Here is a 13,463-nt window from a genome sequence, read left to right as displayed (position 1 = left end):
CAGTTTTCAGAAGGTCACATTTGAAACTCAAATGATGGTTACAGGTACTCTTCCCAAAAAACACACACCCACGTGAATGCAATGTTTTGCATACATTTTCAGGAATTTCTTGGACTCTTTGAAGCCTATCCATGAATTCCTGGTTAAGAATACAGGCTCTGAAAAATCATCCTGGTTCCAAGGTACTTTCCTTATTCTTCTTTCAGCAAGACTTGTGAAGATCTTTTGAGGAGACTCAGGAAACAGGTGATGAGGGAGCTGTTGCCCTCTAATCACTCCCCAAATGAGTTTTCAGTAGATTAGTACATTGATCGATGGAAGTAAGATGAGTGCATATGTCTGTGTAGCATAAAATGAGGTAGTCTCTGTGTTGAAATTCATCCACTTAGTTAAGTCAAGCCTTTCTTCTAAATTCACTTTGAGGTACAGTGATCCCTTTTGATGGTCTATATTGATTGATTGACTAGCAGAAGTCCTCTAATCTGATATGACAGGAGCAGTTGCACTATTAATGAAAAAAATGGTTAAATCAGGATATCATTAAAAACCACATTTATACATTTTATTTTAACTTAAGACACTTAAAGTGTGTGTTCATTTACTCATCGTTTGATGTCAGGCCAAGGTCTATGTTTTCTGGCCAAGTGTCTGCTATCGGATTTCCTTGCTTTTCTTGCACCAGGCACTCCAAATGCATCATATGTGAATCCTAATTTTTATTTTTTTGAATGGGATCATCAACTTAAAAGAAACTTGGGAGGTAATCTCAATGCAGAGTCCTTCTGAGGTTTACTATTATGCCCCACCTTTTATAGTGATTTTTTTCCTCAAAGCTCTAACCTGACAGTAATTTCTCTATAAGTGCACCTTTATAGAGTCTATACAAAGCATTTAACTTAGTTTTGATAGAAATAAGAGCTGTATTTTTTTATACTTAAATTTTGTCTGTTTATATTGAATTAAGTTACATAGTTACAGTAGAAGCACGACTGGCACAAACAAGATTGGGGCTAACAGTGCTTGAGCATCAGTTTTGAGATGTACAGAGGTCCTGGGAAGCTTGGATCTGTCCAGTGGGCATTGAGGTAGAGGTCATTTAAAGGGGCTTCGAATGTAGCTCCCTGGAGGCTGTGTGCTGTCTTTTCTCTGGAATCTTCAATAAAATCCTCATTGTTCACTGCTAGCTCCCTGTGACTGGATTCTTTGGGGGATCATCCAAGGAAGGGTTGGACTTCACATCTGAGTCCCTTCAGTGGAAAGCAGAGATGGTCCCCTGGACTTGGGAGTCAGGAAGAAAATAGCGGTCTCTGAGTAAATTTGAGGAAATTATGGGAATCTTGGTGAGATGTCGGGCTTCCCGCACACTACAGAAGAAGGATTTTGAGGTAAACCTATTTAGATTTCAAGGGCCTGAGAAATCCCAGATGACATGATAAAGAAATAAATACATTCAAGGAATTTAAATGTTAATTCGAAAGGAAATTCTCCTATGTCTTTTCATAGATGTTTGTATGTTATGAAAACACCAGAGAGAGAGGTGATTTTACAAGTGGAATTTTCTGTGGGCCATGAATTCTCTCCACAGGCCGATCTGGCTGTTAGTCCACTTTTGCCTTCTTTGCAGTCTCTGCATGCCTGCGGCTCAGCCTGCTGAGGGGTTTGGGGTGGGAGGAAGGAAGTGGGAGGCTTTGCCTTCACAGATCCGCAGGGTCTCACCATCCTGCCTTGGTCCGTGAAACAGTGCCTCTCTGAGTAAAGCTCGTCCCTTGTCATGTTTGTGGAGCACCTCACAGTTTATAACCGAACTAAAATTCCAGTCTTGTCTGTGCTGCACCAAGGCTTAGTCACTCTTGAGGTAGGCCTAATGCTCACTCTTGGGGAATTAAATGCCTGGTAAAAATGCAGATTTGATAAAAGTGATAAAGGAGGAAAACTCCATCCACTCATAATACTTTAGAATAAATTGATTTTTCAGATTCGTGAAACGGGAGCAGAGTCCCAAGGGAAGGGAACATGTGGCAGGTTTTGACTAGGGGGTATGTTTCTTGAAGATTCAGAGTACCTGAGGGTACTTGAGAGAGAACTTCATCTAACTTTCAGATCCTGGGCATTAAAAGGGCAGCATGAAGCACTGGATGTCTAACTCGAAGGAGTTTTTCTAATTTACCAAAAAAGAATAACAAAGAGCTGAATAAAACCTTGGTCTTCTTCACAGTTTTGTCTGATGGCTCTGGCCCCGACCATTTGGCTCCACTGGCTGACCTTGACGCCTTCCCATTCTCTGGAGCAGCTGACAACTGGCCTCATGAAGGTGCTTGCTTATACACCTTATATGTATTGCCTTCCATTTCCCTTGAGCACAGGGATGCTTTGCCTCTCCCCTATGGACTGTGAGGGTCAAATGAGTATTTATATGGATTTATCAGAGACTGGAATAGCCTCTGGTGCTGTGTCTTACGCTTTCTTTAATGTATGTTCCACGGAGGAAATCACTGAGCAGATGTTGGTTTAGCTGGTTTCATTATCCATGCTCTGAATTCCCAGGAAAGCTGGACAGTTTCCCATTGATAACAATAATTATTATTATAATAGCTAACCCTTAGTTGAGTTCTTACTATGAACAGGTGTTGAACTACACAGTTTCTATGCATCATCTCATTGAATCTTCCCAACAAAATTGTGAGATGGGTACTATTATTTTAAGGAAACTGAAGCTGCCTAAGGTAAAACAAAACAAAACAAAACACAAAGCTGCTAAGTGGCAGAACCAGGATTTGAACCTGGTTTGTCTGACTTTGAAGCTGGTACTCTTAATGACTATGTAGAAATATTGTCCCTGAGCAACCAGAGTCTATACTTTTCCTCTCAGTTCTAGAGAGACCACAGGGATGTTGTTACTCTATTGTGCAGACTTGCCTGAGCTCAACTCTCTTGTCAGCTAAGAAGCTATCCACTGGGCTTCTTCCAGTATGTGAGGAATGTGGGGACTGCTGCTCTATCACAGGATCACAGCGTCCAGGTCAGAGCAACAGAGAGGAACTTCCAAGCATCCTGGGACTAAGGACACTATAAATCCCAGGCCTCTGTAGGCCAAGGCCACAGCAGCCATAGGAGCAATGCAAACAGGAATGGCCATCCGAGAAAATCCAACCAGATGTTTGAAAAAACCAGAGCAAAACCAAGGGAGAAAGAATTTTTGGAGGAGTATATTAGTGACTTCCTGGAGCACTTGGCAATTGTAGCAGTTTCTCAATCTCATCTGCTCAAGAACATACTGCATTTCCCTTTCCTTTGAAACAACCGACGTCCAAATTTCACTGGTGGGCTGGAAATTCAACCTTACTTAGTCCTGGGGACCATCTCTTGGGGAGGGCCCCAGCTCATCGGTCATTAGTGTGCCTTGGTTGCTGAGATTCCCATGAACCCAGTCCCCATGGTGTGATTCCTGCCCTGCTGCTTTTGTGTCACAACTGGAACAAGAACATCGTTGTCAAAGCAGAGAACTGCACAGCCGTTTCTTGCTGAAGTCTTGCTATTTTTCCAGAACACTAGTGGTCAGCTCCCTTGGGTAGCTGCTGCTCATTGGGAGAATGCAGCCCTCTGTCTTCTCCCTCAGCTTTTGGCAATCTCCTTACTCTGGAGAGAATTTATTTCTCTTCTTGCTTCCATCAGAGGAATCCCCTCTAGCATCCAACCCTATCCTCCTGTCCCTTCAGGACTCCTGGCATACTCTCTTGAGTAGGTTTAGGCTAAGAATTGCAAACTCCAATGCCTATGGAGACCAGACAGGAATGGAAGTGAGTAAAGTAGCTTGACAGGGGCTGGACACAGGGTCTGTCTAAAGGCGGGGAGGAGGGAGGTGGTGCTGCCACCTAGTTCTGGCTTGCTGTCGTCACTCATGTTGCCCTGTGTTGCTAGATCTTCTGATCTGATTATTTGAGAAAAGCTTGAAATCCAGACTTTTATGAGCAATTTCTTTCATGTTAAATGTTGGCTCGAGCATTTATTAAATTACTCTGTGTAGACAAAGTAAATGTCCATGGGCCATCAGGTTGCTATCCTCAGTGTAGGCTTTTGAGAACAAATGCCAGGGAAGAAAGTGTTTTACAGTTACAAACCTTCCCTCTGGATGGGAAGCACAGAGCTTGGTACCTGACTGGATACAAGTAAAAGAAAAGAGGCAAAGACACGAGGGAAAAACACGTGAATGAATTTCTCAAACAAGCGTCCTACTATAAAACACTCTGTTTTGACGCACAATGTCAGTTTTTCTGAAAGGAACCTTCTTTGGGTTTTAGGCTTTACTTTTCTCAAACCAATTACTTGGGGGTTGATAAATTAACTTAATTTTGGTTCAACCTAAATTGCACACACAAGTCTTGGCCTGGAGTGATCTTGCATTACGAACGTAGATGTTGGATGCTAAAGTCAATATTATGTCTTGCATTGTTGGAGTCAAAGTTTAGTGGAGTTAATTTGGTTTAGTCCTAGCTTTTGATGCAAATCTTGCTCATTCTATTTTTTAGAAAGCATTCCCAGCTCTGGGGAGATGTTTCACAGAGATGTGCCAATGATTCGAAAGATGAGAAGTGTGGAAAAGTATGTACAATTCCCACTTCTCCTACTACTGTTAATGAATGAATTTATATTTATGGAGCCCTCTATCAGTCCACATTAATCTGGCTGAAAGTGACAAATACATAATTCAAACTGGCTTAAGCAGAGAAGGGATTTCTATGGATGAGTGAAAAATTGTCTCTCTCCAGTGGAATGCTTCAGAAGTGACGTGGTCTGAGGGCTCAAGTGATATCATGAGGACTTGGTTTCTCTCCATTTCTCAGCTCTGCCTCTTGCCATGTTGGCTTCATTCCTAGGCTTCTTGTGTTGGCCCTGGAAACTCCAGACTCCAATTCTCTTTACTGCTGGTAGACCCCAGGGAACCAGGGAAAACAATGCCTCTCTCCCCTTAGTCTCAGGAAAAGCATCTCTGGCTCTAATTAAGTTACGAGCCCATCCCTGAACCAATTGCTTGGCTTAGAGAATGCAGCTTTTTGATGAGCTAAGCCTGTGTTAATGTCAATCCTCCCCCCAACGCCCCAACAATGCCTTTTTTTTTTTATTTTATTTATTTTATTTTTTTTTTTAAAGATTTTATTTTTTCCTTTTTCTCCCCACAGCCCCCCCGGTACATAGTTGTATATTCTTCGTTGTGGGTCCTTCTAGTTGTGGTATGTGGGACGCTGCCTCAGCGTGGTTTGATGAGCAGTGTCATGTCCTCGCCCAGGATTCGAACCAACGAAACACTGGGCCGCCTGCAGCGGAGCGCGCGAACTTAACCACTCGGCCACGGGGCCAGCCCCCCCAACAATGCCTTTTGGTGCCTGGAATGGAGTCGATTCCCAAAGCACGTGGACTGAGAGTTAGATGCTGAATAATGTTAACTTCATATAATGGAGATATGGTTTGAGGAAGACAAATATGATGGGCAAAGTTGAATATCATATGTGGAGGACTCTGGTTGTATCTAGGAGAATATGGAGATGGGAGCAATAACTCATCAACTGCCTGTCTCATTTAAACAATAAAACTCAAAGCTCTGTGAAGGTAAGAATCATGCCTTAGCCTGCTTGGTTTTTCCTCATAGGCCCTGGCTTCACAAAAGTAAGCATATAAGAAATATTTAATGGTTTGAATCATTGAAGAATCGACATAAAAGGAAATAACAGCTACCACTTATAGAACCTTATGTCCTAGGCCCTATCAGACTTGATTTAAAATCCAAACTATCCCAACTGAGTGACTCAATTATCTCAAGCATCATCTGTAAAATGAAACTATTAGCAATACTTATGCTGGATTGTTGTAAGGCATAACTATGACATAGAAGGCCCTTGACATGGTTAGCACTTAATAAATACTGGCTATTATTATTTTTATACTATCTTTATTTATGATTGACGCTTTTTATATTAACCTGTTTCATTCTTCCAACAAACCTGTAAGGAAAATACTATTTTGGTCTCCATTTACCCGTGAGAAAACAGGCTCAGAAAGCTTATGCTTTCTTTCGGGGTCTTATGTAAGTGAGGGGTGAAGCTGGAATTTGAACCTGATTTTGCCTGACTCCAAATTCTGTGTCTTTAATTACTATCCTATTTTGCCTTCCTATCCTTTAATATGCCAACTGAGAAGATGTGAATTACTCAATCCCTGAATTCCTATTTCTTTGTGGGAGGGTGAGGCAAACCACTGGTAATGCAGAAAGAAACCAAAGAACCTCTTGCTTTATGTAATTAATTTTTTTTCCACAAAGGGAAGTTCTGCAGAGGCTCCCCTAACAAATGCAAATTGAGTGTGCAACACAAGACCATTCTTCAGTTGGAGCAGAGCCTGTGATAAATGCTCTGGCCTCAAACATCTGGATGGCGCCCCACACATGGTTCATCTCAAAGCTGGGATTGTGGATGCGAGGATGACCTTGACTTCCAAGCCCCCTTCTTCTCACTCATGGGCAGCCAGCAAAGGATTTCACTGAACAGTTAAGTTCTCACTCAGTTCTGGCCACTGTTCTAAGTACTTTCCAAATATTACTTAATCCAATATTACCCTTTAGGTAAACCATCACCTGTGCTTTCATTCTGAATCCAAAATAGAGAGCTTACTCTGTGCCAGACACTATTCTAAGGGCTTCAGAGACACTGGGTTACCTTGTTTAATCCTCCCAAACAATGCCATGAGGTAAGATACTATTATTATCATCCCTATTTTACAAGTAAGGAAACTGAAGATGAAGAAATTTGCTCAAGATCACACAGTAGTAGTGGCTCTGGGATTTGAACCCAAGCAGTCTAGCCTCAGAAAGCACACTTCTCTACCAACGACCCTGGGCAGTAACCTCCCATTCCTCTATTGCTTCGAAATAATTAACTCTTTTTTGCCCTTGAAACTTTAAGAAAATAGATACAGTAGCTCTGCCTGAGGTGAGCGTTGTTGATTCTCAAACTCATTGACTAAATTTGCTAGCATATTTAGCTTAGATAATTAGGAAAGTAGGAAGCCATGAAGGGTGTTGACCTTGCACATAGACAGATATGAGCCGTTTATCAGCTGTATGACCTTGGACGAGTTACTTCACTTCTTTGAACCTCAGTTTATTCACCAGTCAAATGGGGTAACAATATGCCTACCTCATGGAGTGTAGTGAAAGATTCAGTGAGAAAACCATGCAAAAACTCATATAGTGTCTGGAATGAGGAAAGACCCATAAGTGGTAGATATTTTTATTATTATAGACAAATATTTTGCCACCATAGGGATTGCCTTAGTGTAGGTAGCCTGTTAAACATGGCTTATGGACACCATTTAAGAAAATCTCCTTCATTTTGTGATTAGTCACTTGATTGTACTATCTGATGAACGTCAGTCTTTTTCACTGAACCATAAACTTCACTAGACTAAACTCCACTAGCCTGTGAACTCCATGTGTGTGTTTATGTTGCCCAGTCTTGATATGGCCTTGTTAGGGACCTGGGTATGCAGAAGGAATATTTTGTGTCCAGTGACTTGAACAAAGTTTGGACATTTTAGAATATAAAGCATTCAAAGACATCTCTAGATATAAGGACTTTAGTTTAAAAAAACCCAGTTGAGGATTAATTCCGTGCCATTTGAGACCAATGTCATCTGATGGGCAGTTTTCTGTTCCAAGTTTGGTTCAAGACTGACTCTATGCAGGTTCAGGTTTAGGTCAGTGTTCCCTGGCACACAACTTCTGTCTATTTGCACATGACCTTTCTCTTTGTCTGGGGACCTCCACTGTAGCAGCCTGCCTAAAAATTCCTCCCCCAAAGTGGCCCATCCTCTGTTTCACTAAAAAATTATTTGGGCCAACCCAGTGGCGTAGTGGTTAAGGTTGCGTGCTCTGCTTTGGTGGCCCGGGTTCACAGGTTTGGATCCCAGGTGCAGACCTACACACCACTCATCAAGCTATGCTGTGGCCACGTCCTACATAAAGTGGAGGAGGATTGGCACAGATGTTAGCTCAGCAACAAGCTTTCTCAAGCAAAAGAGAGGAAGATTGGCAACAGATGTTACCTCCTGGCCAATCTTTCTCTCACACGCACAAAAAATCATTTGTATTTGGAAGGAAAAAACATTTAAATGTTGATAGTGGTTCTCTGAGGGTATAAAGTGTTTATCATAGAGCTTGTCACAGTTTTTATTAGAGAAAGAACAAAGAAAGAGAGCAGAAACCTGAAGAAAGAGCTAGACTTTTACATGAAACTGAAAAGATATCCTCTCCCACTCTTGCCCTCATAAACATTAAACATTTTTTTTTATGGTGACATTTTTAGCTCATTCTGAAATGTATTGATTTGTTTCCTGTGAGTCATTGTCTGTTTCTTCTATGTTAAAAAAACATATTAAATATCAATGTGATGATATAAATATATATGTGTGGGTGGATGGGAGGGTGAAGGAAATTTTCTTTTAAATTCTAAGAAGGGAAATAGCTTTCTCATAGGTTCCCACATCATCAATCAACTCATCACATCCTCAGTCTACTTAATTTTCTCCCTCGGAACAAAACTGAGTAATCACTTCTGGCTTTAAAGCTTGAGAAAAAAGGTTTCAGAAAGTTCTGGAGATGGCCGTTTATTTGGGGGACAGCAGACTTTTTTCTAGCTTTAACTCAGAGTTGAAGAGACGTCCAGCTGCTATTTCCACTTTGGGCAGTAGAGGGCAGACGTCTCCACTCCTGCCTACCCAAGATTACTCCTGCAAGATTACCCCGGCAACATTATGTTTATGCAAACAGCCTTTGACATAATAGCTTTGAAACAGCTGAAAATTGAATTGTGCCTTGAGGCCAAACATCTAGACCACCACCTTTGTTATATTCATCTGCCACAGTAAATTGGGTTCACCATTGGCTCCGGGAGCTTTTTCCTAGATTCTGGCCCCACAATAACTTTGCGTAGGAGAAAGACAAATGTGACTTCCTCACACAAAATGTTGGCAGGGTTTCATTTCACAAACCCTTATCTGAAGGGCTGGAGATTGCAGGGCGGATTTCTCCAGCCATCTGAAGAAAAGGAAATAAAAGGAAAACTGGAAACCTAAACCAAATCCATCTAATTCTGGAATCTCTCTGTGTTGTTTCCATAGCTTTTTAGCTTCTCCACTTAATCTAATTAGGATTTCGCCTCCTGAAATAAATACCTAATAAAGAATGAACCTATTAAAAGACTAAATTTACTACACACCCGTTTGTGCAAACCCTCTGCGTGTTTCCTTGAAGCGGTAATGCCGGTGAAATTGAACGTTGTTTGACTGGATAATGGTCTCCCGCTGTAAGATGGATTATAGAAAATAAACGTCGAGGGGGGGAAAGCCAGTCACTTTATTGAATTCCATCGATGATAATGCCATCACCTGAAATAGCTGCCTGAAAAGAGTGTAAATGGGAGAGAAGCTGCGGCATCCAGAGCCAATTTGCAACTGGGGAACAGTTCATTTTGTTGGAAGTAATTTAATTCTGTTTTGGGTTCACTGCCCTGGTTTGGGGGCGGTTCACATAAAGCAGATTTTTAAAAGAAATCTGTAGGCATCGTGGATGCTTTTCATCGGAGGGCATTTAGGCATTGATTAATTGACTGCTTCATTTGTTTATCAATACATATTTAATGAGGGCCCACTATTGTGTACCAGGCACTGTCTGAGTGCTGAGGATATGATAATGAGCAAAGCAGGGGTCATTACTCTCACGAAACTTACGGTCTGGTGGAGGAGGTAGAGTTCATTCATTAGCAAGTATTTATTACACACCTGCTTTGGGTCAGGCCCATAATCACAAAATAACTACAAAATTGCAGCTCGGATGAGTAACGTGAAGGCAAGATAGTGAGCTTGCTAGACCGGGATGTTCGCCATTCCTTTGAAGAAAGTTTTAAGGCAAATCATGTAATATCAAAAAGACTCCAGGTCAGTGTGGAGATTAGCCTGTCAGAGAGTTGTTAGCATGCTTGTGAGTTCACTTAGTGGTTCAAATCCAGTCACCAAAATTTTCTGGGACTCAGTTTCCTTTTCTTGATAGAGGTCTATGTTAATTCCTGTCCAATTCACCTCATAGGATGGATGTTTGAGTAAAATGAGAGAATATGCATAAAAGTTCATTCTAGTAGAAGAAAAGAATAGGGATTATTATGGGCTGAGGCTTTCTTAGGGTCTACCCACAGGGATCTTACAGAATTCTTGGGTAGGCAAGAGAAATATAGGTTGATCAACAGTGAGCAATTCAAACAGTTTACAGATAAGTGATAAAGTATATGGCACAGATGCTATGGCGTGTTGGAGGAGGTCAGGGAGAAGGTTGGCTTTGAAGAACAGATGGAGTTCAGAAGGAGAAGAGCAGGAATCCCAGGCTAGTCTTCATTTTGTGCTTGTGGCATGCTGCTGCACATTTTGGCAGTTGGAACACACTGCGGGGAGACTGTCCTCGTGGATGAAGCTCAAGTTTAGGGTGGTACCACCAGTCTGTTAGGTTGACATCTGACATTTTGTTGGTTGGTACTTCAGTGGCCTTTTGCAAGCGGCCTCCTCTGCTCATTGGTGCGCATCCTTCTCTTGCTCAGTGCCTTCTGTTCATGTCTCACCTGGCTGCTCCATACTTCTCATGTACTCCACCACTTCTCAAGCCTTCCCTGCCCCACTAGGACTCTGCTTTCCAAAGTTGTGGCTGGTTGTCATGTAATCAGTGCTAAGACACTGATGGGAGACCATGGGAACATTCAAATTTTATCCCACTTTCCTGAAGAGACAATGCTTAAAACCAGGGCTTCTTAAACTCATGTAATGTATAGATCCTTTTCAAAGGAAAAAAAATTCTCCCAACTCCAGAGAAAACCTCCATTTGGGAAACACTGATTTAGTAAACTTTCAGTTGCAAACTGTCACTGCTAAAGACAAGTTTTATAGTTGCTAAAACTTTTTTCTTTTGAAATGAAAACACAGTTAAAAAATGTTTTTGAAACTCTCAGGCCCTTGAGAAAATAGACCTTTCATTGCCCATTAAATTAAGCTCTGCAGGGGATTCCCTACCCCGCAGGGTCTCGGTTCCCCTATTCACTTTCCCCATTTTTCCATTATGTTTCTTCAGACAGCCAAGTCGCATTTCTTTGATGATTAATGATGCTGCGGTCTCTTGCTAGTCCCTGTGCTATGTCCTCGTGAGGACCTAAGAAGGACCAGCTCCCTGAACTCCTGTTCAAATGCACTGTTGCGTTTGGTGCCAGTTCCATAGGCCAGTTCTACACTTAGCTGAAAGAGAACTAGCCCTATCTAGAAGGTTCTTGTGAAGTTTCAGAGGGTCAGCTTCATCGTCTGCCTCAGCGCTGTTAACATGTTCTCCAGCTTCATGGAGAAATCTGGCCAGAAGAGGCAGCATTTTGAGAAAATTTCTTAGATTTTGGGCATGGATTCTGTAAGCTCAAGAGAGCATTTTCACCTTTGAGTGATTCGAGTTGTGCCAAATCATTCTTCTTGTGCCTTTGGTATGTCTACATTCTGGGCAGCAAGAAAGGAAAAAGAGATAGGAAAAAGGCAAAAGTACAGTATGAGAAACAAAAGGAGATTTGAGGAACAAAACGTGATAGAAAAGGAAGAAAGAAAAGATGTTTCCACATGGTGCCATCACAAAAGACAGTGGGCAGTAGGACTAAGATATTGAGTGTCTACTATACACCAGCTGATTTGCAGTGCACCCTGCTATGTGGAAGGGAGGAATCTCCACCCACAAAGTCTGAGACGTGGTAAACCAACTTGAATCCAGCTATAAGCCCTGCATCCTGATGGCTGGAGGGAAACCCAGCTTCAATCCTTATGAGAGTTCCTGTAAACCTTCCCTGCTGCTCCCCTACCCCGACCCAGGGGTTTGCCAAGGTCCCAGGCTTTCTCTCAATGCCAGATAGAGGTGGCCTCATTGGTCCACAAGCTCTCAGAGCTTCCACAGGCCTTTTGGTTGTTGGTTCTTGGAGTTTGGACTCTGATGACCCTGGGAGGCCCCGTGTCCTATGTAGAGACCCTGTTAGCCCACCAAATAGCCATCACTAGGAGCTTTAATCTTGGTGCTGCCTGAACTTCACCTCTTTCTGGTTCTAGAAGCTGTCTTCTTCCCTCTCTACACCCTTATTATCCTCAAAAGCACACCTCTTCCCTTCCCTTTTGGTCCACTGCCATAATCTCTTCAAGGTGCTGAGGCTTTTACAAAAGATGAAAAGAACTGCTGATCTCAGCATCTTCTGCTTTCTATGCTGCAAAACTCCCTAAGGCAAGAAATTATTAAGGGTCTGAATACGTGTTTGGAAAAGGTGAGGAGGGAAAAATAAAGCAGAATATTAATTAATATCCTAGAAAAATTTCCTGCCTGATGATAATACTCAGATCATGCAGGTAAAGTCCTGCCTCCAGGACCCCTTTAGAATATGATGAGAGGGTTTGAATATTTGTCTAATTTTCTTGCAGCTCTTCAAAAAAATATCTTTTCAATTGGCAGTACTTACTCCTGGTTCAGAAATCGAAAGATACAAAAGAGATATTTTGTGAAAAGTCACTCTCTTCCCTTGTTCCCCAACCGTCCAGTTCTCCCCAGAGGCAACCACTGTTACCCGTTTGTTGTGTTTCCTGCTAGAAGTATTCTGTGCATGTATAATCATTATGAACACAGTATGTTATTCTTTACCATTTTTAGTTTAACGTATATTTTTGATTTTATTCACATAGTTATACAAAGCTACTTCTTTAATTTTAGTAGCTTCATACTATATTCAACTTTATGTATTTTACCATAATTCCCTTTACCAGCCCTTTGTTCATGGACATTCAGGAGGTTTCAATCTTTTGCTAATATGAACAATGGTATAATTAACAATCCTGGTTATTGTACACAGGTTAGGTAAGTTTCAGGATGAATCACTAGAACTTTAATTATTGAGTTAAAGGACATGTGCATTTTAAATTTTGATAAATAAACGTTACCAAATTGCCTTTTTCAGAGGTTAAATCAATTCACATTCCCATTAATAAGGTGTTAAAAGCAATATTTTCCTACCTTCAATACTAGTTGCCATAATTTTTTTTGGTCTTGGTCAATCTGGTAGGTGATACCTGAAGGATATCTGAAAGATGATATCTCAGTATAGTTTTAATGTTCATTTCTCTTATTATGAGGAAGTTGAGTCCATTTAATATAAGTCATTTAGCTAATTTTCTATGAAGTGTATATGTTCTTGCCTCTTTTTCCTTTGGTAGTTGGATTTTTCTTATTGATTTCTAAGAACTCTTTGTATATTACAAAAATAGCTTATGTTCTATAATATGCATTGCAACCTAGTTTCCCTCTAGTTTATTATTTATCTTTTGGCTTTTTTTTTTCTAGTATTTTATTTCATGCAGAATTTTGTAGA

General features: G+C 41.2%; 1 long non-coding RNA gene across 3 annotated transcripts in view; it reads left to right on the top strand.

Moving 5' to 3' along the window:
• The window catches only part of LOC139046144 (uncharacterized), a 211,528-nt gene that overhangs the window by 98,712 nt on the left and 99,353 nt on the right, over nt 1-13,463 (top strand). Inside the window, exons 4-5 of one of the 3 annotated variants that reach the window (XR_011505745.1) lie at nt 2,216-2,311; nt 5,178-5,935. The exons of 1 other annotated variant lie outside the window; for it this stretch is intronic. This is a non-coding gene — a long non-coding RNA (uncharacterized lncRNA). Of the gene's footprint in view, nt 1-2,215; nt 2,312-5,177; nt 5,941-13,463 lie in introns of those variants that run through there. One more of the 3 variants, XR_011505746.1, reaches the window with a different exon arrangement.

Source organism: Equus asinus, chromosome 9 (assembly GCF_041296235.1).
Source record: "Equus asinus isolate D_3611 breed Donkey chromosome 9, EquAss-T2T_v2, whole genome shotgun sequence".
Lineage (NCBI taxonomy): Eukaryota > Metazoa > Chordata > Mammalia > Perissodactyla > Equidae > Equus > Equus asinus.
Note: the sequence above shows the minus strand (reverse complement) of the source record. Positions and strands in the feature narration are given on the sequence as shown.